The following is a 27,641-nucleotide window of genomic DNA, read 5'->3' as shown; positions in this document are numbered from 1 at the left end:
GAAAGTGTATGCCTATGTGTTGTTGTTTATGACTATATCATGTTGTTTTATAAGTATGTGTTGTAGTTATAATCTATCTTTGTAAACTATATGATACAATGCAGTTTTATAACTATAAGTTGTTTAAATTGATGTTTTGTAAATATGGATAATTTTACCCGCGGGTACCGTCTACCCTGTCGGGTAACGGGTATGGGAAAAAATTGTATCCGTTGACGAGTATGAGTAAGGGTGATGGTAATATCAGACGGGACGGGTAAGGGTATGGGGAGGCTCCACCCGTACCCATACCCTGCGGGTGCCATCCCTACTTCAAGATCACGTCTCATTCACCTCACTAGGGGAGGATGCATGCCAGCCGCTTGCGCCGGCGCCGACGGCAACAAGCCCGCGTCGCCCTCTTCTCTTCCCTTTCTCCTCCTTCCGTCCCGGTTTCATGGGTTAGGACACCCCTCTTCCTTTCTATCCTCACCTCGGGTCGCCACCGTCCGTCGTCGAGTCCCACCGCCGCCGTCCTCCTTCGGCTTTCCCGAGCTCGGATTCGAGTCCCATGGTGACCCTCCTCCGCCTCGCTCTTTCCCTCCTTTTCTGTTGCCATAGCCGTCGTGCCCGAGCGCCGTCGTCGGCCGGCCATGTACACCATGGCCATGAGCTCGAAGAGCTCGGTCCGGCCCCATCCACCGCACGCCTTCCCTAGCCGCACGAGCTTGCGCACACATGCCCTTGCACCGCACCCATGCGCCCACAACTGGTCGCCCACGCGCTATGTCACCGACTGGTTGGGGATCGAAGGAGATGTGAGAGCTCGGCCTGGGTCGGTTGGGACTTGGGAGAGCGGAGGGGAGCACGTGAGGGTTGGAACGCACCAAATCCGTCGAGCTATGCAGGCTGCACAGTGGCGTAGCTAGCTCGGTGAGTCAGGATGGTCTAATACTAAAATTTTCATGTAATTTTATGCATTGTAAAAAAATATATATCTTTTTTCTATCCTATATATTGGCTATAATGAAATTTCAGAGCGGTCCATGGACCACCCTGTCGACCCCCTGGCTACGCCACTGAGGCTGGACCTCCTATCCATCGACCCCAGGACAGCTTCCCCCGCGCTACAGATCTTGTTCTTTTCCGGCTGAAGGAGGAGCACGGGAGAGGGAGAAGAGGAGTAGGAGGCTGGAGCGGCGGTGGGCTTGTAGGCGGTCGCCGACGGCGATGGTGACCAGCCGGAGGCCGTGGTGGTGCGGCAGAAGGCATCGACGACCATGGGGTGGGGCGTGAGGAGGCAATGGCCTAGCGGCCATTTAGGCCATTTAAGTGATTTTTCTTTTTTGGAAAGTGAGTTAGATGACGTGGCGGCTGATTGAACGTGACTCCGCTTGCCACGTGAGGAATTCAACTGTGTAGCATGTGAACAAAATACGGTTGGATACGGTAGGGTGACCGTACACGTTTCAGCAACTTGATTGTATTTTGATCTTTTTTAAATATAGTGTTAAAATTAAACCTTAAGATAAGTTCAGGTACCATAGATGTAATTTTCTTCCCATCTGCACGGTGGCGCCGGGGCCGCCGATCGCGCGTGGTAGCATGGCACCGTGTCGTGGGGTCTCCGCTGGCGCCGTGACTTGGAGCGAGCTGCATGCGCCGGAGTCAACTCGACCGAAACGAAAGGAGTGCAGGCATAGACCGCTCTGAAGTTCAGGTGAGGCGTACCGGGCTCTCCCATGTGGCCACGACCGACCGACTGGACTGACCACCGCGCTCGCGCTCAGTCCGTCACCCACCTACCGGCCAGCATTCACGTTCGTAGGAGAAGCCCGCTCCGGCCTCCGGGTGTGCATGTGCAGCCCTTGCATGTACACTGATGGAGTTCACAGTACTCCATAGAGACGAGACCCAGTCAGTTCCTATCGGCGTCCGACGTAAGCATTGACGGCACCGGATGGCGGTGGTTGCACCCGCGTTCTAGAAAGTGTTGATACGCCGTCACGGTGCCGCGGCGTGTGGCCACGAGGGGCGCTGCGGATCGTCGTCGTCTGTCTCTCTATCCATGTGGAATGGAATGGAAGTTAAGATGTCAGATATGGACGGAACACGTAATGCAGGCCAATGCCTTTCTTAGGACTGCATCATTTATTCATTTCCATTGGTAAGCGGGGCGTGCAAGCTCATCCGCCGATGTCATCCGTGATGTGTACGTAGCATTAGCAGGCTAGGTTGATGGTGGATAAAACGGACTGGAGAATGATGCGCTGGACGGTTACGTGCGTGGAGGTGGAGCCGTGGACCGGACGGTGGTGTGCTTAGACAATGGCCCTGTTTGGATACTTAAAGTTAGTTTCTAACTCTACTAACCCTAAACTAAGTAACTAACTCTAATCTTTGGTGGTGTCTGGATGAAAGAGTTGGTTTGACAATAAATATACTTTTTTCAATCATTTCACTCTTTGACAGGATTTGTTGTGATCGGCTCTTGTGTGGCCTCCTCCCGCTCACAAATAATATAAAAAAATCATCTTCGCAAATCAAGTATTCAAAATATGATAAATTTTATTTTGTCCATACAAATGAGACGTCCTACTTAAACATACAAGTCCTCAATCAAGCTTAACAAAATAAAATTATATTCCATAAAACAAAGCATGAGCTAACTCATCACGAAAGGCATTCATGTTGATAAATAATTCCAACACCTCGCAAATAGCAATTTAAATAGATCCAACACCTCACAAGCAACAATTTAAATAGGTCCAACACCTCACAAGCAGCAATTTAAATAGGTCCAACCCCATTTCTTGTCTTGCACATTTTTTGAAGTAACCCAACCTAAGAACTACTTCAAATTGTTGTCCGTGCACCATTTCTTGAAATAACCCAACCGAAGCTCATGACTTAATAGGCCACAGAAGAACTCCCTTTGGTACTCCGTTTCGAACATCTTGAACAAAGCATAGACAGAGTCAACCGTTTGCTCGATGTCACACTCAAATGCCAGCTCCTGACATCTCTTCACAGAAAATACAGTCTTCTCATTTGCACGTTTCTGCATTTGTTTAGTGTTGGCTGCGACGCACTCCTTGAAGGTACTAGCTATGTCCTTCACAATCTTCACCATTGGGCTCTTGCTCTTCTTCAATGGACTGGTCAAAGTGCTTCCAATGCTTGATGATCTCTTGCATCTCTGGCTCCTCTGGTTGCTTCTACTTGTAGGTGTTCCTTGAAACTCCTCCTCTTCCTCTCCTGCCCCTAAAACTTGCCCTTGATTTGCCCCTAACTCTTTCCCTTGATTCTGACCGTAATCGTCTGCACGCACAAAGGTTGTGCCTCCATCCAGAGTGTAACATCTGAACAATTGATCAAGGAAATCCTCATTTGCTGGAGGACCCCACTGCAGCTTCCTTAGGTATAGTTTCTTCTACACGATAGTGAAATTGAGAAACTAGTTAATATATGAGAGCACACTCCAGATTTCAAGTAAAATTAGCATTACTAAGAAGTGTACCTGTGTGTGTGTCATCCAGAACTGAGAGTCGGCATCAATGGTTCCATCTGGTTTCCTCCCCAACCCTGTATGCACTTGCAAGTATCGCCAGAAAGAGTAGGTATTTTTGAGTACGAGTATCTGGTTCTTCACCTGCAAACGGGAATATACCAACCCCCTTCTAGCAAGTAAGCCGTCGACAACACCTTCATACCCTTCACCAGTCATCACTATATGTCTATACCATTATATGTTCCTGCTTTACGTCGCTCAATGCACAATTATAAAAAGAAAGCACTATTAGCATCATTCCATTGGGCTCGATTTCTTTGGCTCACCGGGGGACTTCCCAAGCTCGATAAATCCTCCACATCGTCCTCCAATTCTTCATCATCATTATCGAAGGGAGCGCCGTAGCCGGATGCTTTCCCACGGACGGCGCTCCGCGGTGCCCGGGGAGGCGATATGCGCTGGCCTCCACTGCCGCCACGGATTGCCGTGTTGTTGCGCTGGTTACGACGGCCGGGTGCCGCGGCGGCTGAGTTGGTGCGCTGTCGAACGCCACCTCCTGCCCTTGTCGATGACCCGCTAACGAACACGCCACCGTTTCCTCCTCCGCGATCGGCTGCCGACGACGAGGAGCCGCCAAAGTTCAGTTGCCGGATGAAGGGCGGCGACGATTCGCCAATCCGTCTCCTGCTCTGGCACACGGTGGGCGATAGGGAGGGAGCCGGGAGCCCCTGACGCGCCCAGGGAGAAGCTCGTCGTCGTCGCTCTAGAGGTAAGCTCCATGGAGCATAAGCCCCGAAAACCCCTGTGACGCTTGCGAGTTGAGGTCGAGGCCGGCCTGGGTAGCAGGGCCGCTTGACGATGGATGCGACCCCCACATGTCGAAGCCGCCTCCATCCATCGCAGGGTGGGGTCATGGGGGTGACTGGTGCCGCGGTCGGCGATAGTTGCGCCGGAGATGGGGCCGGCTGGAGCGGACGGGCTGGTGTGGCGGGGCGGGGCCGGTGGTCGCATGCGTACTGATGTGGCCGGACGGGGCCGGCGGTGGCAGGCGGAGGGGGCAGGCGGGGGCGGTCGGATGGAGGTGGTCGCCGGCGGACGGGTCCGGCTAGAGCAAGCGGGATGGTGCGGGGGGATGGAGGAGGACGGAGGCGGCGGGGGCGGGCGGACTGGGGCAGCAGGGGCGAGCGGACGCGGGCGGCGGGGGCGAGCACGGCCGGTGGGAGCGAGAACGGCAGGCGAGGCCGAACGCACGCGGCCAGCAATGCGGGAGGAGGAAGAGGTGGAGATGTCACAGGATAGGATACGGGAGGCTGAGGGCGACTAGATCCGGTGCGGCTGCATGCGCGAGAATTGGAAAAAAAATTGACGCCACCACAACTAGCTCCAATCAGTACCTCTTCAAAAGGATAGTTTTTTTGATGGGTTAGCTTTCATCTAACCCAGATAACACATATGGTTGGATACTTTGAGGGTTAGTTGAGCTGCAACTAACCCAAACTAGCTTTAGCCCTCGGATCCAAACTGGGCAAATGCCATGTTGCATACATGAGGGGATACGATATGTGGAGCAACCTTTGGCTAGGCGCTCTATCCGAATGAGAGGATACTAGCCTCTGTTTTTTAGTATCAAGTTTTAATGACCTCTTTAATCCAAAGGATTCTCACAGATATATACTATATCACTAAAAAATTTAGGATTGAAGACCTCACAATTAATTGAGGTCTTCAATTGAAATTTGATCTTTCAATTTTGATTGGGTCAACAATTTATTAAAACTCCCCAATTTATTATTTTATACAATACACTATGCTTTTTAATTTTTTCAGTATTTACAATTAATTCAATATAGAATTGGGTCATTCGATTTTGACTGGATCAACAATCTCTCAATGAGCATTCTCATTAAATTCTTTTAATTTGGATGCTTCATAATTTTGGAGCTCCCGCATATGGTTGACATATACAATTTTGAATTTGGTTCATATTTTCATGGGATCGACGATTACTCAAATCAATCGACAGCAACCAACCAATAAAAACATATCAACCAAGTGCATCATGTCACCACATACAGAAAAGTAGTGCCAACATGCAATACTATAGCACCAATATAGTACATGTAGTTAATGATGCAGAAAATTTCCTCACATAAACATGAGTTCGTTAGCAGATAACACAGAGTTACACCACGGAAGACCAACCGAGACATCACATTAAATAAAGAAAAAACACATTTCATCATCTTGCCCACTCACCAAACCAAATATTCCCTCAATTCTAAAATGTTAAATGTTTGAATAGTCAAATTTCTAATACTTTGACCAAGTTGAGAGCAAAAAATATCAACATTTACAATACTATCTCTGTAACTTAATATAGGGGTTTTTTGACATAGACAATATTGAAAATGTATTATATTAAGTTATGGAGGGTGTACTAAACAAATAAATTATAAAAATTTATTTCGTGATGAATCCAATGATATCGATTTGATATTATGCATATTGATATATTTCTCTATATATTTGATCCAACTTCAAAGAGTTTGTACTTTAAAAAAATAAATACACCATATATTTTAAACAGAAGGAGTAAAAAAAGCAAACCCAACAACATCAACATCCCACCAAAGCGCGCCTAACCCTTCTAGTTTTGAAGGATTCTAATTCTGAAGGATGCTTTTTCCGCGTTTTTGTATTAATGTATTTTAGAACCCATGTGAATTAAAGAGGTGCTATTTTTTATTTCGCCAAGTAGAGAGAGATGTTGTATGTACACGCCGATAATTAGTAATGAGAGTAACTTGACATTGGATTTTTAGAAACGGCAAATCGAACATTTTTATAGTAATTATATTGAGAAGAGGATGAAAAATTTGGTTTACAAGCACGACAATTTTTGGGACAAAAATAAACTAAGACATATCTGCCATGCAAGCCAACCAAACTCACCATCTTCGACGGACACAACTTTCCATGAAAATGTTTGTTTTGCCATGCCAGAAAATTATATGCTCGCTACATGGGTCCTTAGTAATATCTGAGTAGGGCTGAAAAATGACGAGTCTCGTTCAAAAAATAAAGACAAAACATTCTACATGGTTGGTTAAACTTCCATGGCATCCATTAAAAAACAAACTTTCATTTGATAGAGATGCACTAGTTTTGAAGTGTCCACATGCTCATGGTTGAAAGGATCGATATGGTTGATTAGATGAACAATTTTAAGCTTTTCTTAACCAATTAGGGTTATCAACAGAAGGTTCTCTAGATGAACAACTAGTTGAGCAACCTATATGATGCTAACAACGAGGACAACAAGTGCAAGCAAGGAATACACCACAATAATAATAAATACAAAGTAAAGGTAAGAGATAACCGCAAGTGGAATCGATGGAGACGAGGATGTGTTATTGAAGTTCCTTCCCTTTGACAGGAAGTACGTCTCCGTTGGAGCGGCGTGGAGGCACAATGCTCCCAAGAAGCCACTAGGGCCATGATACGTCTCCAACGTATCTATAATTTTTGATGGTTTCATGCTATTATCTTGTCAAACTTTGGATGTTTTGCATGCCTTATATATTTTTTAGGACTAACTTATTAACTCAGTGCCAAGTGCCAGTTCCTGTTTTTTCCATGCTTTTGACCCCTTTCAGAGGAGGATTTTGAACGGAGTCCAAACGGCATAAAACTGCCAAAAAGATTTTTTCCGAAACAGAAAAAGATCGGGAAGACGGAGAATCAGGGCACGGGGCCTGCAGGGACCCCACGAGCCCTCATGGCGCGGCCAGGGGGGCCCTCGCCTCCCTGGCTTGTGGGCTCCCTGGGCCACCTCTGCCCTAGGTTTTGCACCCATATATTCCCTAAAATCCCAGAAAACATTAGGAGATCATCGAAAGTACTTTTCCGCCGCCGCAAGCTTCTGTCTCCGCAAGATCCCATCTGGGGCACATTCTGGTGCCATGCCGGAGGGGGGATTCGGATACGGAGGGCTTCTTCATCAACACCATGACCTCTCCGATGATGTGTGAGTAGTTCACCATAGACCTACGAGTCCATAGCTAGTAGCTAGATGGCTTCTTCTCTCTCTTGGATCTTCAATACAAAGTTCTCCATGATCTTCATGGAGATCTATTCGATGTAATCTTCATTTGCGGTGTGTTTGTCGAGATCCGATGAATTGTGGATTTATGATCAGATTATCTATGAATCTTATTTGAGTTTCTTCTGATCTCTTATATGCATGATTTCATATCCTTGTAATTCTCTTCGAGTTGTGGGTTTTGTTTGGCCAACTAGATATATGATTCTTGCAATGGGAGAAGTGCTTGGTTTTGGGTTCATACCGTGCGGTGACCTCACCTAGTGACAGAAGGGGTAGCGAGGCACGCATCATGTTGTTGCCATCAAGGGTAAAAAGATGGGGTTTTCATCATTGGTTTGAGATTATCCCTCTACATCATGTCATCTTGCTTAAGGCGTTACTCTGTTCGTCATGAACTCAATACACTAGATGCATGCAGGATAGCAGTCGATGTGTGGAGTAACAGTAATAGATGCATAAAGTATCGATCTACTTGTCTGGGACGTGATGCCTATATGTATGATCATTGCCTTAGATATCGTCATGACTTTGCGTGGTTCTATCAATTGCTCAACAGTAATTTGTTCACCCACCGTAAGACTTGCTATTTTGAGAGAAGCCTCTAGTGAACACTATGGCCCCCGGGTCTACTCCACACCATATTTTCAGCCTTACACTTTTTACTTTGTTGCACTTTCCACCTTCAGATCTCACTTTGCAATCAATCTTGAAGGGATTGACAACCCCTTTACAGCGTTGGGTGCAAGCTCTTTTGTGTTTGCGCATGTACTCTGGACTTGACGAGATTCTCCTACTGGATTGATACCTTGGTTCTCAAACTGAGGGAAATACTTACCGCTCCTGTGCTGCATCACCCTTTCCTCTTCAAGGGAAAAACCAACGCAAGCCCAGTCTCCGTCAACGTGCCAATTTCTGGCGCTGTTGTCTGTTGCCGTAGCAGAAGAATTTTTGGCGCCGTTGCCGGGGAGGATCAAGTCAAGAACTCATCCAAGTAAGTGTCGCAGACTCATATCTTGCATTTACTTTGTTTGCCAGTTGCCTCTCGTTTTCCTATCCCCCACTTCACAATTTGCCTTTTCCGTTTGCCTTTCCGTTCACCCTTTTTCTCGCTTGTTTTCTGTTCGTCTGTGTGGGATAGTCTACCTGTCCTCATGGCTAGATCCACCACTTCGAACGATACTCCCGAGAGAGAAGTTCTCAATTTCAAACAAATTGAGGAAGAAAACTTAAAGGAGGCTTGGTATAGGATTTGCAATGCTTAGAGTAGATCTACTCATAAGGAATCCACTATCGTCCTGCTTCGCAGTTTTTACGTGGGTGTTTCTCCTTGGAATAGGTATATTCTTGACACCATCATAGGTGGAAATTTCTTGGATATCCATACCGTTGATTCTTACGGCGTTGTAATAAATTTGGTAGGCTCACCCCCACTCATGGTTAATGGAACTACCTTAACTCTGGAACATGTGATGTGTAGGCTGGACGTCATTGAAAATAAAGTTCCTATGATAGAACTCATTGAGAATTTGGATAAAAAGATCCACAATCAAATCACTCAGTACGGATCCAAGGTGGGAATGGTTTTGAAAAATTTAAAGGAGAAGGAACCCACAATTAACTAAAAATTAGGTCATGATTCCGCTAGGATTGGCAAACTAGAGAACGTTATAACCAACTTGGGTTCCACTTTTGCCGCTGTGTAGAATACTCCAAACTTTGCCCACAATAAGGTCACCAAGTCTGTTTTTGTTCCAAAAAATAGTGGTGAATCATCTAGCAAGAAAGATGAAAACCTTAAGATGATAAGTGATCACGCTACTTATGGTTTGAGCACCAAAGACGACGATACGTGATTCTATCGCTTTTATGCCTAGCTAAGGGCGTTAAACAATAGCGCTTGTTGGGAGGCAACCCAATGAATTTATCTTTTTTATTTATGTTTTGTTGTGACCACACCATCATAATTCTGTTGTGATTGTTCTTTTTGTGTTTCTTTTTGTGTTTGAGCCAAGCAAAACCTTTATGACTAGTCTTGGTAATGGTTGTTTGATCCTGCTGGAAAAAGACAGAAACTTTTCGCTCACGAGATGATTTTTCATTTTTTTCAGAAAGAGGTTTTGAGTTGATTCTTGTTTCTTCTCGTTGATATGCCTTTTTCCCAGGCAGTCGTAATTTCTCAGAATTTTTGAGGTACCAGAAGTATATGAAGTATACAGATTGCTATAGACTGGTCTGTTTTTGTTGAGTTGGTTGCTTGTTTTGATGAAACTATGGTTAGTATCGGGGGGTACTAGCCATGGAAAAGTGAGAATACAGTAGCCCAACACCAATATAGATAGAATTCAAGTTTGCTATCGTACCAAAAGAGGTGGTAGTTTGTTTTCTTGTGCTAATGATATCAGAGTTTCTGTTTAAGTTTTGTGTTGTGAAGTTTTCAAGTTTTGGGTGATGTTCTCATGGACAAAGAGATAAGGAGTGGAAAGAGCTCAATCTTGGGGATGCCCAAGGCATCCCAAGCCAAATTCAAGGATACCAAAAAGCCTAAGCTTGGGGATGCCCCGGGGAGGCATCCCCTCTTTCGTCTTCAATCCATCGGTAACATTACTTGGAGCTATATTTTTATTCACCACATGATATGTGTTTTGCTTGGAGCGTCTTGTATCGTAGGAGTCTTTTCTTTTTGTTGTGTCATAATCATCCTTGCTGCACACCTTTCTGAGAGAGAGAGACATGCACTCATCGTGATTTTGCTAGAATGCTCATAGTGCTTCACTTATATCTTTTGAGCTAGATAATTTTTCTCTATGTGCTTCACTTATATCTTTTAGAGCACGGCGATGCGTGACTTGGTAGTTGGCTTATGCTATGAAAGTAGTCCCAAAGGTGATACATACCCAAAGAGGATACAAAAACCTCCATCTTCATGTGCATTGAGTAGAAAGAGAAGTTTTGATTCCTCTCAATTAGTTTTGAGACGTGGATTTGGTAATATTAAGAGCTATGTTAGTAGGGTGTTGTGAATCTAGAAATACTTGTGTTGAAGTTAGTGATTCCCGTAGCATGCACGTATGGTGAACCGTTATGTTAGGAAGTCGGAGCATAATTGATCTGTTGATTGTCAACCTTTGTGTTGAGGTCGGGATCGCCCGATGGTTTACACCTACCAACCCTTCCCCTAGGAGTATGCGTTTAGCACTTTGTTTCGGTTACTAATAGAAACTTTCGCAACAAGTATGTGAGTTCTTCATGACTAATGTGAGTCCATGGTATATATGCACTTTCACCTTCCACCTTTGCTAGCCTCTCTAGTGCCGTGCAGCTTTCGCCAGTACACAAACCAACCATATGCCTTCCTCAAAACAACCACTATACCTACCTACTATGGCATTTTCATAGCCATTCCGAGATATATTGCCATGCAACTCCCACCGTTCCATCTCATGACTTGTGCCGTCACTCTCATATTGCCATTGCATGATCGTAAGATAGCTAGCAAGATGTTTCAACGTCATACGCCAAGCTAGATCGTTGCACATCCCGGTACACTGCCGGAGGCATTTCCTATAGAGTCATCATCGTTCTAAGCTTTGAGCTGTGAGTAAATAAAAAGTGTGATGATCATCATTATTAGAGAATTGTCCCATGTGAGGAAATAAAAAAGAGAGGCCAAAGAGCCCATCCAAAAAAAAGAAAAAAAGAGGCCAAGAGCCCAAACAAAAAAAAGAGAGAAAAAGAGAGAAGGGACAATGCTACTATCTTTTTCCACACTTGTGCTTCATAATAGCACCATGTTCTTCATGATTGAGAGCTTCTTGATTTGTCACTACCATATGCTAGTGGGAATCTTTATTATAAAACTTGGCTTGTATATTCCAATGATGGGCTTCCTCAAAATTGCCCTAGGTCTTCGTGAGCAAGCAAGTTGGATGCACACCCACTAGTTCTCCTTTTGAGCTTTCACATACTTATAGCTCTAGTCCATCCCTTGTATGGAAATCCCTACTTATTCACATTGATATCTATTAATGGGCATCTCCATAACCCTTTGATACGCCGAGTCAATGTGACCATCTCCTCCTTTTTTGTCTCACAACCACCACCACACTCTATTCCACCTATAGTGCTATATCCATGGCTCACGCTCATGTATTGCGTGATAGTTATAAAAAGTTTGAGAAAGTAAGAGTGCAAAAACAATTACTTGGCCAATACCGGGGTTGTGCATGATTTACATTAGTTGTGTGAGGATGATGGAGCATAGCCAGACTATATGATTTTGTAGGGATAACTTTCCTTGGCTTTGTTTTTTTGAAAGTTCATGATTACCTTGCTAGTTTGCTTGAAGTATTATTGTTTTCATGTCAATAGCAAACTATTGTTTTGAATCTTACGGATCTGAACATTCATGTCACACGAAATAAGTTGCAAAGGACAACTATGCTAGGTAGCATTCCACATCAAAAATTCAGTCTTTATCACTTCCCTACTCGAGGACGAGCAGGAGTTAAGCTTGGGGATGCTTGATACGTCTCCAACGTATCTATAATTTTTGATGGTTTCATGCTATTATCTTGTCAAACTTTGGATGTTTTGCATGCCTTTTATATATTTTTTGGGACTAACTTATTAACTCAGTGCCAAGTGCCAGTTCCTGTTTTTTCCATGTTTTTGACCCCTTTCAGAGGAGGATTTTGAACGGAGTCCAAACGGAATAAATCTGCCAAAAAGATTTTTCTGAAACAGAAAAAGATCGGAAAGCCACAGAATTAGGGCAGGGGGCCTGCAGGGACCTCACAAGCCCTCATGGCGCGGCCAGGGGGCCCCGCAACTACCTGGCTTGTGGGCTCCCTGGGCCACCTCTGCCCTAGGTTTTGCGCCTATATATTCCCTAAAATCCCAAAAAAATTAGGAGATCATCGAAAGTACTTTTCCGCCACCGCAAGCTTCTACCTCCGTAAGATCCCATCTGGGGCACGTTCTGGTGCCCTGCCGGACGGGGGATTCGGATACGGAGGGCTTCTTCATCAACACCATGACCTCTCCGATGATGCGTTTGTAGTTCACCATAGACCTACGGGTCCATAGCTAGTAGCTAGATGGCTTCTTCTCTCTCTTGGATCTTCAATACAAAGTTCTCCATGATCTTCATGGAGATCTATCCGATGTAATCTTCTTTTGTGGTGTGTTTGTCGAGATCCGATGAATTGTGGATTTATGATCAGATTATCTATGAATCTTATTTGAGTTTCTTCTGATCTCTTATATGCATGATTTCATATCCTTGTAATTCTCTTCGAGTTGTGGGTTTTGTTTGGCCAACTAGATCTATGATTTTTTGCAATGGTAGAAGTGCTTGGTTTTGGGTTCATACCGTGCGGTGACCTCACCCAGTGATAGAAGGGGTAGCGAGGCACGCATCGTGTTATTGCCATCAAGGGTAAAAAGATGGGGGGTTTTCATCATTGGTTTGAGATTATCCCTCTACATCATGTCATCTTGCTTAAGGCGTTACTCTGTTCGTCATGAACTCAATACACTAGATGCATGTTGGATAGCGGTCGATGTGTGGAGTAATAGTAGTAGATATAAAAAGTATCGGTCTACTTGTCTCGGACGTGATGCCTATATGTATGATCATTGCCTTAGATATCGTCATGACTTTGCGCGGTTCTATCAATTGCTCGACAATAATTTGTTCACCCACTGTAATACTTGCTATTTTGAGAGAAGCCTCTAGTGAACACTATGGCCCCCAGGTCTACTACACACCATATTTTCAGCCTTACACTTTTTACTTTGTTGCACTTTCCGCCTTCAGATCTCACTTTGCAATCAATCTTGAAGGGATTGACAACCCCTTTAAAGCGTTGGGTGCAAGCTCTTTTGTGTTTGCGCAGGTACTGTCGACTTGACAAGATTCTCCTACTGGATTGATACCTTGGTTCTCAAACTGAGGGAAATACTTACTACTCCTGTGCTGCATCACCCTTTCCTCTTCAAGGAAAAACCAACGCAAGCCTAGTCTCCGTCAACGTGCCAATTTCTGGCGCTGTTGTGTGTTACCGTAGTAGGCCACCGTTTTCTCCTCACGTCCTCACACAATGCGAAATGTCGTGATTCCACTATTGGTGTCCCTGAAGGCGGCGACCGGACCTTTAAAAACAAGATTGGGGCTATCTCCACACAAAGCTTGGAGGCTCCCAACAAAGCCACGGAGCTTCGCCACAATGGAATGTGGCTCCGAGGTGACCTCAACCGTCTAGGGTGCTCAAACATCCAAGAGTAACAAGATCCGCAAGGGATTAGTGGGGGATCAAATATCTCTTGGTGGAAGTGTAGATCTGGGCCTTCTCATCCAATCCCTAGAAAATCAACAAGTTTGATTGGCGAGGGAGAGAGATCGGGCAAATATGAGCTTTGTAGCAACAATGGAGCTTGGGAAGGTAAGAGGTGAGCTTCTAGAGGAAGAAGACACCTTTATATAGTGGGGGGACAAATCCAACCGTTACCCCCCACTTACAACACTCACACAGCGATACTACCGCTGCGAGGAGTGGTGGTACCGCTGCCACGAGCAGTACTACCGCTTGCTAGGATCACCAACCACGGTAGTAAAAAACTACTACTGTGCCTGCCACCACAGAGGAAAAGATGCGCAAAAAGTCTGACAGAGGGGTAGTAAAAAACTACTACCACCCACAGAGCGGTAGTAAAAAATTAGTACGGCGTCGAGAGCGGTACTACCGCTCCTATAGGAGTACTACCGCTGGTCCTTTTGCATAGGCAAGAAAGGTAAGGTTGGAACTCCATTGTAGCAAGGGAAAGGTGGTGGAAATAGAAATGTGTACGTGCTGATTCCACCCAAACCTTTCCGACACACACCCCCTATTAATAGCATGGCTTTCCTACGACTCAAACCACCAAAGAGAACTGTAGACAACCACCGTCCTTGAAAGACGCCGAGGGGCACTGAATCGTCTTGTGCCTAGCCATGTATTATCTGAAATGTTCAATGCAAACGATTAGTCCGCAGGGGTACTGTCATCAATCACCAAAATCACTTAGGGAGAAATATGCCCTAACAATCTCCCCCTTTTTGGTGAATTGATGACAATACAGGGTTTGCACAAAGAAGATATAATATAAACATATGCAAACCCAAAGTCTACAAACTAGAGATCGCCTCCCCCTAGATGTGTGCATGTTTAGAGTAATGCTATGGACATCAAAGCACACAACCTAGGAAAAGCACCCCCTAGAAGTTATAGACGAGGCAATCCTTGCAACAAGCTAATTAAGCATTAAATGTGGAAGCGAGGCATAGCAGGTGAGCATGAAGATAAGGGCACAATATAAAGAGACTCACATGCTACTAACAAGCTAAATGATGACCCACAAGTATAGGGGATCAATCGTAGTCCTTTCGATAAGTAAGAGTGTCGAACCCAACGAGGAGCAGAAGGATCTAACAAGTGGTTTTCAGCAAGGAAAATCTGCAAGCACTGAAATTGTCGGTAACAAGTAATTGTGCGGTGAGATGATTCGTAGCGAGCAACAAGTAACAAAAGTAGCAACGGTGCAGCAAAGTGGCCCAATCCCTTTTGTAGCAAGGGACAAGCCTGAACAAAGTCTTATAAGAGGAAAAACGCTCCCAAGGACACACGGGAATTTCTGTCATGCTAGTTTCATGAGGTTCATATGATTCATGTTCGTTACTTTGATAGTTTGATATGTGGGTGGACCGGCGCTTGGGTACTGCCCTTACTTGGACAAGCATCTCACTTATGATTAACCCCTCTCGCAAGCATCCGCAACTACGAAAGAAGAATTAATACAAAGTCTAACCATAGCATTAAACTAGTGGATCCAAATCAACCCCTTACGAAGTAACGCATAAACTAGGGTTTAAGCTTCTGTCACTCTAGCAATCCATCATCTACTTACTACTTCCCAATGACTTCCTCTAGGCCCAAATAATGGTTAAGTGTTATGTAGTCGACATTCACATAACACCACTAGAGGAAAAACAACATACAACATATCAAAATACCGAACAAATACCAAATTCACATGACTATTATTAGCATGACTTATCCCATGTCCTCAGGAACAAAAGTAACTACTCACAAAGCATAATCATAATCATTATCAGAGGTGTAATGAGTAGCATCAAGGATCTGAACATAAACTCTTCCACCAAATAATCCAACTAGCATCAACGACAAAGAGCAATCAACACTACTAGCAACCTTACAAGTACCAATCGGAGTCGCGAGACAGAGATTTGTTACAAGTGATGAACTAGGGTTTGGAGATGAGATGGTGCTGATGAAGACGTTGATGGAGACGAGTCCCTCCGATGAGAGGAGTGTTGGTGATGACGATGGCGACGATTTCCCCCTCCGGGAGGGAAGTTTCCCTGGCAGGATCGTCCTGCGAGAGCTCTAGATTGGTTCTTCTCAAGTTCCGCCTCATGGCGGCGGCGAAACCATGAAAAAGCTCCATTCTGATTTTTTTTCTGGACGAAACCCTCCATATAGCAAAAGAGGGGGGCAAGTGGGCCAGCAGGGTGCCCACAAGCCCCCATGGCGCGGCCTGGGGGGGGGGTGGTGGCCGCGCCGTGCAGGCTTGTGGCCACCCCCTGACGCTCCTCTGGCATTTCTTCGGCCTAGTATTTTTTATAAATTGGGAAAAAAATCTTCGTTGATTTTCACGGCGTTTGGAGTTGCGCATAATAGGTATCTCAACTTTGCTCCACTTTCAGGCCAGAATTCCAGTTGCCGCTATTCTCCCTCTTCATGTAAACCTTGCAAAATAAGAGAGGAACGTCATAAGAATAGTACCGTGAAGTGAAATAACAACCAAAGAAGCGATAAATATCAACGTGAAAACATGATGCAAAATGGACGTATCACTAAACAATAAAGAGACAATGAAGATAATAGAGGGGACATCATATGTCTCACACCATATGATTAGGAACGAAACCGGGTCTCACAGACATAATAAAACCATCCAAGTTCAGCAAAGAAAGAGACACGGAAATCAACAAAAAATTCCTACACTCTCTCCCATTTCGCATCAGGACACCAAAAAGGCAGAGAGGACACCTACGACACAGGTGGTAGCTCGAAATGCAGAGAAATCAGCCATCGGACTCCTCATCAGACTCCTCATCAGTCCCCTCATCTCACTCCTCAGTCGACTCCTGATCAGACTAAGCCCGATGTAGGTTCCTCTACTTCAGCCAATAAGCTTCTGGAGTGATGAACTCCTCAGATCCGCTGGAGATGTGCACGTCGAGCTTCCTCATGATAAACTTGACTCATCGATGACTCTCCTTCTCAGCCACATGAGTCATGTACTACCCCTTTGCATGCATACAGAACAAGGTCTTCATCCTGTCCTTCAGTTTCTTGGCCCAAGATGGCTCAGCAGAGGAAGGTCCATGAGTCTCTGGGCTGCCCACATCCTCAGCCGCAGCATCAGCATCGGTCTCATCATCCTCAACCTCCATGCATTCACCAACACGTGTAGTGGAGGTGTTGGCCCACTTGTTCTTCTGGCGTAGCTTGATGGGCTCAAGGCGGATCCAGCCAGGAGCATGGAAGACCACGTCTGGAAAGGCCTGTGACCACTTGTCCCTAATGAAGTAGAACAGGTAAGGCCCATAGATGGGGACCTTACGGTTGAACACTGCCGAATGAAGCTCGCTCCACATAACATGAGAGACATCACGTGTCCCAGTATCACTAGTCCGTCCTTTCTTGCACATGAGGAGCATGTCCACCAAGTAAGAGTGCACTTGATCCTTTTTTCCAACCCGAGGAAAAAGTGTGTTGCGGAATATTCTGTGCATGACATCCAGAAAAGTGTTGAGCACAAAAGTGGGATCACGAGTGGCGGACTTCTTCTCAATTTGGAAGGGCATCAACTTATCCTTAGCAGTAGCATCAGGATTCGCATGTGGGCGTAGACCGACGGGCTTATAAAACCCCTCATCACAAACATTCAGGAGTTCCATGAATACTTTCCAGGTACGAAACAACCTCTCTCCATTAGTCATCCACGTCATAGTGCGCTCCTCATCGGAATGGAAATGAACTGAAACGAAGAACTGTGCCACAATCTCTGGATCGAAGTCAAGTTGAAAAGTGATGAGCTCCTCGATCCCAAGCTATTGTACCATGTTTAGAGCTTCACCAAACTAAGCTAGGTCCTTCTTGAGATGGTTGAGGTCAATCCATTGAAGTTGGACATAGTTGTTCTTCTTCGTCAGGATAACATCTTGATAAATCAGCGCGTGCTACTTGGACCATTACAACTCGCAACCCTTGATGTGAACCCGCTCTTTGTCATAGGGATTGAGCTTCCTGCGAGCCAGAAACTCAGCTAGCGGCATAGTCTCATACTCAACATTGGACTCCTTGCTCTTGGATGTCGTCCTCTTGAAACTGCGTTTCGGAGGGTTGGAGCCTTGCGGAGCATCAAGATTGCGGAACCTCTTGGAGAGGGTATCACATGATGGGTTTGAGCGTCGGGAGCCACCACCTATGACATGCAACACAAACAAAAGAAAATGACAAAATAAGTTACGGCAAAGTCCAGAACATACGAGAAAATTCTAGAAAAAAGAGACCAGATCATGCATGTACAGGGCGCAGCGGTAGTATCACATGTCAAGTGGTAGTATAAAATTACTACCACGCTCACAACGGTAGTACCGCTCCTGGGAGCGGTAGTAAAATTTTACTACCATACCCACTACGGTAGTACCGCTACGGGAGGAGCGGTAGTACCGCAAGGGTACACACCATTTCAGATCTGACAGTGAAACTTCAGATCCGGTACTATCGGAGAGCCAACCACACATGACGCATCCAACTAAGCAAAATATTTACCACTCAAGGACTCTCCTCCCATCCATGCATGAAAATATCGGTCCACAAAACAATGGAAGCTACACACCAAGCCCCTAACCCTAGATCCAGTAAATCCAAACAAAAAGAGAGATAATAGGGGCGGTACCGTGTACCATGGCACAAGGAGGAGGAGGGGGATGATCCCTCCAACTCGAATGGAAGGAGAGGGACCGGACAGGGAGATCCGGTGAGCCCTTCCGGTGAAGAACTTGAGAGAGAGAGAGCTCCACGGGAGAGAAAGAAGATGGGGGAGAAAAAGAAAAAACAAAACTGCCCCTGTATATATAACCCGTGGCTCGGGTAGTGAGGTAGTACCGTTTCCCCAGCGGCAGTAAAATTTTACTGTTGTGCCTGGGGCGGTAGTACCGTGCCCTCTTCACAAAAAAAGTTTCGGACTTTGCAAAAATAGCGAGAAATATCACGGACAAATACCATGCAATGCCAAACAGAAAACAGAACAAACACAACCGACTAGCATTGACATGAATCTTCTTGCGAAGAGGGGTAGTGGTCGGAGCCACCTATGATTGAGACAAATGGTATGACACCACGAAGAATTATCCTTGGGTTCCTGACCAAACCTCATCTTCGCAGCACAAGTGCCATCAATAATGGCTAATGTGAAAGACTTGATCGATTTATGCATAATGGGGGAGGGAATGTTCACTGAGAGAACAACACTCCCCCTATGTCCATGCCTACACCTAGAGTAGAATATAATGATGAGCGAGGTGCGATGTGCCTACTATCAATCCACATTACTTGAATCAATGATATTTAGCTCATGCCTTAACTCACGGAACCTTGCTTCATCTAGAGGCTTCGTGAAAATATCTGCAAGTTGCTCTTGAGTGTTGATGAAGAGGACCTCAATATCTCCACGCTTGATATACTCATGAATGAAGTGATGAAGAATATCAATATGCTTGGTCTTGGTATGTTGCACTGGATTAAGCAAAATATTGATAACACTTTGATTGTCACATAGAAGAGGCACTTTGTCACTAGTGACACCGTAATCCTCTAAAGTTTGCCTCATACATTGAAATTGTGCACAACAACTTGCAGCTGCAACATACTCAACCTCAATGGAAGACAGTGAGACACAATTTAGCTTCTTTGAAGACCAACTTACCAAAGAACGACCAAGGAATTGACATCCTCCAGAAGTTGACTTTATTCCCACACAGTTTCCCACCCAGTCTGAGTCAGAGTACCACACTAGATTAAAGCTTGCTCCTTTGGGGTACCATAAGCCAAAGTTTGGGGTATGATCCAAATATCGAATGATTCGTTTGACTGCCGCATAGTGGCTTTCCTTTGGTGCGGATTGAAACCGTGCACAAATTCCTACACTCAGCATGATATCCGGTCTAGATGCACAAAGGTAAAGAAGGAATCCAATCATGGAGCGATGTACCTTTTGATCCACTGCTTTACCATCGGGATCATTGTCAAGCTTGCATTTGGTTGGCATGTGAAACTTGACCGGCTTGACGTCCTCTAGCTCGGACCTCTTGAGCATGTATTGAGTGTACTTGGCTTGATTGATGAATGTTCCTTCTAATCCTTATTTGATTTCGAACCTAAGGAAGAACTTCAACTCACCCATCATCGACATCTCAAACTTCTCGGCCATTGGCGCAGCAAATTCTTCATTGAAAGATCCCTTATGAGAACCAAAAATGATATCATCAACATATAGTTGGCATATGAAAAAATCCCCGTTGACCTTTTTGGTAAAAAGGGTGGGATCAATTTTCCCAATTTCAAACCCACGATCTTTCAACAACTCGGTAAGGTACTCATACCACACACGTGGGCCTTGTTTAAGGCCATAGAGCGCCTTATTGAGTTTGTATACATGATTGAGGAGCTTGGGATGCTCGAATCCCAGGGGTTGTTTGACATATACCAATTCATTCAAAGAAACAATAAGAAATGCACTCTTCACATCCATTTGTTGCAATTTGAAATTATGATGATATGCAAATGCAAGCAGCATGCGAATAGATTCAAGACGAGCAAAAGGGGCAAAGGTTTCACCGTAGTCGATACCCTCGACTTGGGAGTAGCCTTGAGCCACCAGTCTTGCCTTGTTTCGAACCACAATGCCATTCACGTATTGCTTGTTCTTGAAGATCCATTTGGTCCCAATGACATTATGTTCCTTCGTTTTCCTTGGCACTAATTCCCAAACTTGATTTTGCTCGAAGTTGTTCAGTTCTTCATACATGGCCATAAGCCAATCCTCGTCACCGAGTGCTTCATGTACCTGTTGAGGTTCACAATACGAAACAAATGTATGATGCTCACAATAGTTTATATTTGTTGACGAGTGGATACTTCCCTTTTTAAGCTTCCAAGCACATTCTTCATGAGATGTGATTTGACCCTGAGTTTGGATGCTATCTTGGCTACGCAATGCTCCAAGAGTTTCGTGCTAGTTAATTGAGGAGCATCATCTTGATCATGTTGTTTGGCCTTGAGTTTTGAGGCTGTCTTGGCAGCGCGACCCTTCAAGGGTGCTACGCTAGGTAATTGAGGAGCAACAATCTGATCATCTTGAGTTTCGTCTTGAGCTTGGTCACTTGTTTGTCCTTGATCTTGTGGCTGCACTTGATCTTGATCTTGAGCAGACTCGGAATCTTGAGTGTGAGCTTGGACATCATTTGGTGCATCACCATCTTCATGTGGTTGATCTTGTCCTTGATCATGTTCAACGGGTTGAGGGCCTTCATTTTGTCCTTCGGGAGCGTTTGGGTCTAGCGAGGGTGATGGATCCACTTGAGTAGAGCATTGTCCTCCTCCTTCAGCCACAAGGGGTTCCTCAATGGGGAGTATTTGACCAATCCCCATTCTTCTTATGGCTTGAGGAGGAATTTCATCACCTACATCACAAATACCACTTGGCTCCACTTGGGAGCCAATATTTTCATCAAACTCCACGTTACACGTCTCCTTAATGGGTCCGGTGGACTTGTTGAGGACACGGTAAGCATGAGAGTTTGTAGCATAACCAACAAATATGCCCTCTTGAGCTCTAGAATCAAATTTAGCCAAACGAGCACCTTTCTTGAGAATGAAACACTTACAACCAAACACCCTGAAGTACGTGAGGTTGGGCTTGTTTCTGGTAAGAATCTCATATGGAGTCTTGTTCAAGCTTCGCGGAGGTAGAGCCGATTGGATGCATGAAATGCTGTGTTGATGGCTTCGGCCGAAAAGTTGTATGAAGATTTGAACTCCGCCATCATTGTTCTTACCGCGTCCATCAACGCTCGTTTTTTCCTCTCCAGCACACCATTCTGTTGAGGGGTGTAGGGTGCTGAATATTGGTGCTTGATCCCCTCGCCACTGAGGAACTCATCCAAGGTATAGTTCTTGAACTCGGTGCCGTTGTCACTTCTAATCATCAAAATATTTGCTTCATGTTGACGTTGAGCTTCATTAGCCAAGTTGATGACGGTATGTTGAGTCTCACTCTCTCTTGAAGAAATATACCCAAGTGTATCTTGAGTAATAATCCACAATCACCAATCAGTACTTTCTACCCCCAAGACTATCAAAGGATGGAGGACCAAAGAGATCCATATGAATGAGCTCCAAGGGCCTCTTAGTGTAGATGATAGTCGTGGTACGGTGAGCTGTTTCATGAATCTTTCCTTCAATACCATCACTTCAAGCACAATATGTGGCAAAACTCACATTTGTTAGTCTACTAACATGGTCCCCTTTTAGGAGACTTTGCAAAGATCTCATATTGACATGATCAAGTCGGCGATGCCAAAGTCAACCCACATCAACTTTAGCCATTAGACTAGTCACGGTCTTAGTGGGTCGTTATGAAAAGTTCACCACATAGAGACCATTTTTGACATATCCAACATATGCTACTTTAAGAGTCTTGCTCCACAAAAGGGCCACGGTATCAAGATTAAAGAATGTGGCAAAGCCCATAATTACAAGTTGACGAACAGAAAGCAAATTGTATGCAAGGGAGTCAACAAGCATGACCTTCTCTATAGATAAATCTTGAGAGATGACCACCTTACCAAATCCCAATACCTTAGACGTTGATGCATCAACAAATTGGACATGGGTGAGCATAAATGGAGTAGGATGCACATGCACCACCAAGTCCTTGCTCCCGGTCATATGATTTGTTGCTCCACTATCGAGCAATCATGACGCCCCACCAAAAGAAAACTCCTACAATAGATCAAGGCTTGGTTTTAGGTACCCATTCTTGAATGGGTCCTTTGATGTTAGAAACAAGGGTCTTAGGAACCCAAATAGCCCATTCAATGTACTCATAATAAGAACCAACAAATCTGGCATAAACATGCCTATCACTAGCATGACATAAAATATAGGAAGGATTAGAGTCGCCGGCTTTGTTGGTAGGGACAATTTTGCCCTTCTTGGCATTACCACCCCTTCCTTGTTCTTTTTCTCCTTATGAGTACCCTCTTTGAAAAAATGTCCTTGAGAGCAAGAGATCATTTGTTCCTGTTCTTCCTTTTCCTTTTAGACTTGAGTGTAAGTCCAAGTCCCTACTTTCCTACAACTTCCTTTTGATTACTCAAAACGTCATTTAGGTTCTATTTGCCTTGGATGCATGACATAAGGCCCTTCTCTAGTTGATCTTTCAACTTAGCATTTTCCTCCACAAGATGCACATGCTCACAACAAGGGTTAGTAGCACAAGCATTATCAATTAGAACAAAGGGAGGACAAGTAGCGATCTCCTTGGTTAGTTTTACTTGGAGTTGATCATGAGACTCCTTAAGAGAGAAATGAACACCTTTCAAGACCTTGTGGGCCTTGTCAAGTGTGGCAAATTCTTCCTTGAGTCTATCATGGCCAACCCCAAGTGCAACCTTCTCAGACTTAAGCACACAAGTAAGAACAATAGCATGATCAAGCTCTTTTTGTAATTTAGCACAGTCAACATTGTGTGACTCCTGAAGGGCCAAACGAAGACTGCGCTCTTCATCTAGAGCAATGGATAGTTCTGCAATCTCATCGGCATATTTACGACTATGTTCCTCCATCTTGGAGATAGTATCCTCATGAGACTCAATGAGATCATTGGCCTCACCAAGTTGTTCCAAAAGAGCAACAAAGTGCTTCTTGGATTCACCTTTGATCTTACAGAGGAATGTGTCAAATTCATGCTCATCAAGTTCCACTTCTTCACTATCATCAATACAATCTAACAATGAAGGAGTAGTAGAGATAGTGGTATTGATGCTGGGGTTTACCTGATTAATACCTTTGTCCATAAGGCACTTGGCGATGCGGTTCTCGTTGGAGGCGCCGAAGAGAGACACCTTGGGGAGGGGAGGTGGAAGTGGCCATGGTTGTCGTTTCCATCCCCTCACGGCTTGTATCATCATCGTCATCATCGGAGGTGTACTCTTCAAGTGCCACCAACCCCTTTAGGTGAGGCTTCTTGGTGAAGTTGTTCTTCTTTGGGAAAGTCTTGGCTTTGTCTTTGCGAATGAGATTGCCCCCATTGTAGTCCCTCTTCGCATAAGGACAATCCACTACAAAGTTACTCACATTGCCACAATTGTATCAAGTCCTCACTCGTTGCTTGTTCTTGGACCCACTAGAGCTCTTCTTGGAGGAGTTGGGCCTTGAGTTTCTCTTGTTGCCCCAAAATTGCCTTGATGCAAGAGCCATGTGCTCATGATAAGCATACTTTGTGTCTTCGACGCAACCCTCTTCTTCATCTTCCTCTTCTTCATCGGACACGGCCTTGGTTTTCAAGGCAAGGTTGGGTGAGGCTTTCTTTGACCGGACATGAGCAAGAGCATTGTCGGCTGTCTTGTTCATGATATTCATGGCAATGAACTCATCCAACACTTCACTTGAGGTCAAAGTGTGGAAATCTGGTCTTTGACAGATTACGGAAGACATGGCTTTGTTGAAAGGCATGATGGCCTTGAGAAACTTATGCTTGATCCAATTGTCATCCATATCCTTGCTCCCATGATCTTGAAGATCAACAGCAAGAGCAGTCACGCTTTGGTAGAGATCGTCGGGATCCTCATCTTCTAGCATCACAAACTCATCAGCCTCATCAAGTACCACTTCAAAGTTGGACCGTTGAATACAAGAGCTCCCCTTGTACAACACCATGATGTGCTCCCAACAATCCTTGGCACAAGTGAAGGGGCGCAAGTGAGGTAGATCTTCACGAGGAACCGCGGATTGAAGGATGAACAACGCGGAATGATTATATTGATTGTCCGCCTCTTCTCTTGGAGTGAGGTTGCTTGGGTCATGTGGGTAGAAGCCTTTCTCAATGATTGTTCATAGATTTGTTGAGTTGTGATCCAAATGAGACTTGATGCAAAACACCCAATTAGCAAAATCACCTTTAACAAGCTTAGGAGGAGGACCAAGTTTATTAATATGCGGTGCAGGGACTGGTCCTCCGTAGACCGGGGGAGGAGGAACCGAGGCAAAGGTTCCCATCCCATTCTTGTTAAGAAGGTAAGAAGTTTGAGTGCTCTTAGCCGCTTCCTTCTCGGAATTGGCCTCCGACTCCGATGTGGTAGGTTTAACCACCATCACCGGTTCGGGAAATTTTTTCAACCCCTCAAGCAATTCTTTAAGCATGGACTTGACTTCTATCGTCATGTACGTCTTGAGTGAGGCTATAGCCTCATTCAAGTCATCACTTGTGACCAAAACCAACTCCACGACCTCGGGCACTTGAGGCGCACCCTCACCGTAGTCAACCATACTCTTCGGGTGGTGCAACTCTTAATAAAGAAACCTCACTCTGATACCAATTGAAAGGATCGATATGGTTGACTAGAGGGGGGGTGGTGAATAGGCAACTATCAATTTTAAGCTTTTCTTAACAAATTAGGGTTAGGAACAAAAGGTTCTCTAGATGACAACTAGGTGAGCAACCTATATGATGCTAACAACCACGACAACAAGTGCACGCAAGGAATACACCACAACAATAATAAATACAAAGTAAAGGTAAGAGATAACCGCAAGTGGAACCGTTGGAGACGAGGTTGTGTTACCGAAGTTCCTTCTGTTTGAGAGGAAGTACGTCTCCGTTTGAGTGGTATGGAGGCTCAGTGCTCCCCAAGAAGCCACTAGGGCCACCTTATTGTCCTCATGGCCTCACACAATGCGAGATGACGTGATTCCACTATTGGTGCCCTTGAAGGCGGCAACCGGAACTTTACAAACAAGGTTGGGGCTATCTCCACACAAAGCTTGGAGGCTCCCAACAAGACCACAGAGCTTCACCACAATGGAATGTGGATCCGAGGTGACCTCATCCGTCTAGGGTGCTCAAACAACCAAGAGTAACAAGATCCGCAAGGGATTAGTGGGAGGAATCAAATATCTCTTGGTGGAATTGTAGATCTAGACCTTCTCAACCAATCCCTAGAAAATCAACAAGTTTGATTATCTAGGGAGAGAGATCGGGCAAATATGAGCTTTGGACCAACAATGTAGCTTGGGGATGTAAGAGGTGAGTTTCTGGAGGAAGAATACACCTTTATATAGTGGGGGGGAGAAATGCAACCGTTACCCCCCACTTAGAGCACTCGCAGAGCGGTACTACCGCTGCGAGGAGCTGTACTACCGCTGTCAGGAGCGGTACTACCGCTCGGTAGGCTCACCAACCGCGGTAGTAAAAAATACTACCGTGCCTACCACCTCAGAGAAAAAGATGCTTAAAAGTCCGACGAAACGGTAGTAAAAAACTACTGCCGCCCAGTGAGCGATACTACCGCCCACAGAGCGGTACTACTGCCCTTAGAGCGCTAGTAAAAAATTACTACCGCGCCGAGAGCGGTACTACCACTCCTAGAGCGGTACTATCGCTGGTCCTTTTGCACATGCAAGAAATATAAGGTTGGAACTCCATTGTAGCAAGGGAAAGGTGGTGCAAATAGAAATGTGTACGTGTTGATTCGACCCAAACCTTTCTAACGCGGACCCCCTCTTAATAGCACGACTTTCCTATGACTCAAAACCACCAAAGAGAACCGTAGCCAACCACCGTCCTTGAAAGACACTGAGGGGCACCGAATCGTCTTGTGCCTTGCCATGTATTATCTGAAATGCTCAATGCACACGATTAGTCCACACAGGTACTATCATCAATCATTAAAATCACTTAGGGAGAAATATGCCCTAACAATGGTGATGTTCACATTATCTTTCAAATACATAATCAAGGTCTGAATTGGAGGAATTTGACCCTAAGTAGGGACATTTGGGTTTTACTTATTGGTTTCCGATTTGATAAGAGAGAAATCCATGAAATCTTCAATGCTATCAGAAATTTGGGAAATTACTATTATGGGACAAAGCTAGAAGCACAAGAGTTGCCATAGTGATTAACCTTAGAGTGGAAGATATAAGAGATGTACCTCTTAGCCTGGTTGTTGGAGAGTCAGATGATCCCAACTCTAAGTCTTGGGTTCTGCTAGTGGTAATTTTGCAACAAGAACTCCTTCTAGTTGGGACACCTGATGAGGACCCCATTCCAGTTGATGGCAATCCCCACCCGCACCCCGCCAATCCCTTTTTCCACCCAAATCAGATCAATCACTTTGTGGGACCTTTTCAGCAACATCAGTTCCAGGATGACATGGACAATAATTTTGCAAATGTTCCAAATCAAGTTGTGCAAAAATGATCTTGAAGCTGCTGAAGAAACTGAGGAAGATCTTCCAGGTTGGGGGCATTGGGCAATCTGTTGAACAGGATGATCTCCTGGATCAGGAATTAGAAGGAGAATTTATAGAGCTAGTTGATCTATTTCAGCCCCTAGAGGAATAACTAGTTCCAACGGAGCTGCCTTGTATGGATCTCAATAGTGAACTCACTCTTTCTTTGCGATCTAATGTTATAGAACAAGTTGATCATATAAAGCAAATCAATGGACAGATGGAGGGAAATGCTTTTTTGAATTAAATGGGACATGCCCAAAACCGAGAGGACCTGCATGACATCAACCTTTTTTTGGGACCTTCTCAGGCCCACCAACCCCGGGGGCTTGATTTACCTCCTCCAATGTAGATTCCTACCCTCAACAGCACGATCCAAGGATGGATTCCTTTAATGTGTT

This window comes from Hordeum vulgare, chromosome 7H, assembly GCF_904849725.1.
Source record: "Hordeum vulgare subsp. vulgare chromosome 7H, MorexV3_pseudomolecules_assembly, whole genome shotgun sequence".
In the NCBI taxonomy this organism is placed as follows: Eukaryota; Viridiplantae; Streptophyta; class Magnoliopsida; order Poales; family Poaceae; genus Hordeum; species Hordeum vulgare.
This window is presented reverse-complemented; position numbering follows the sequence as displayed.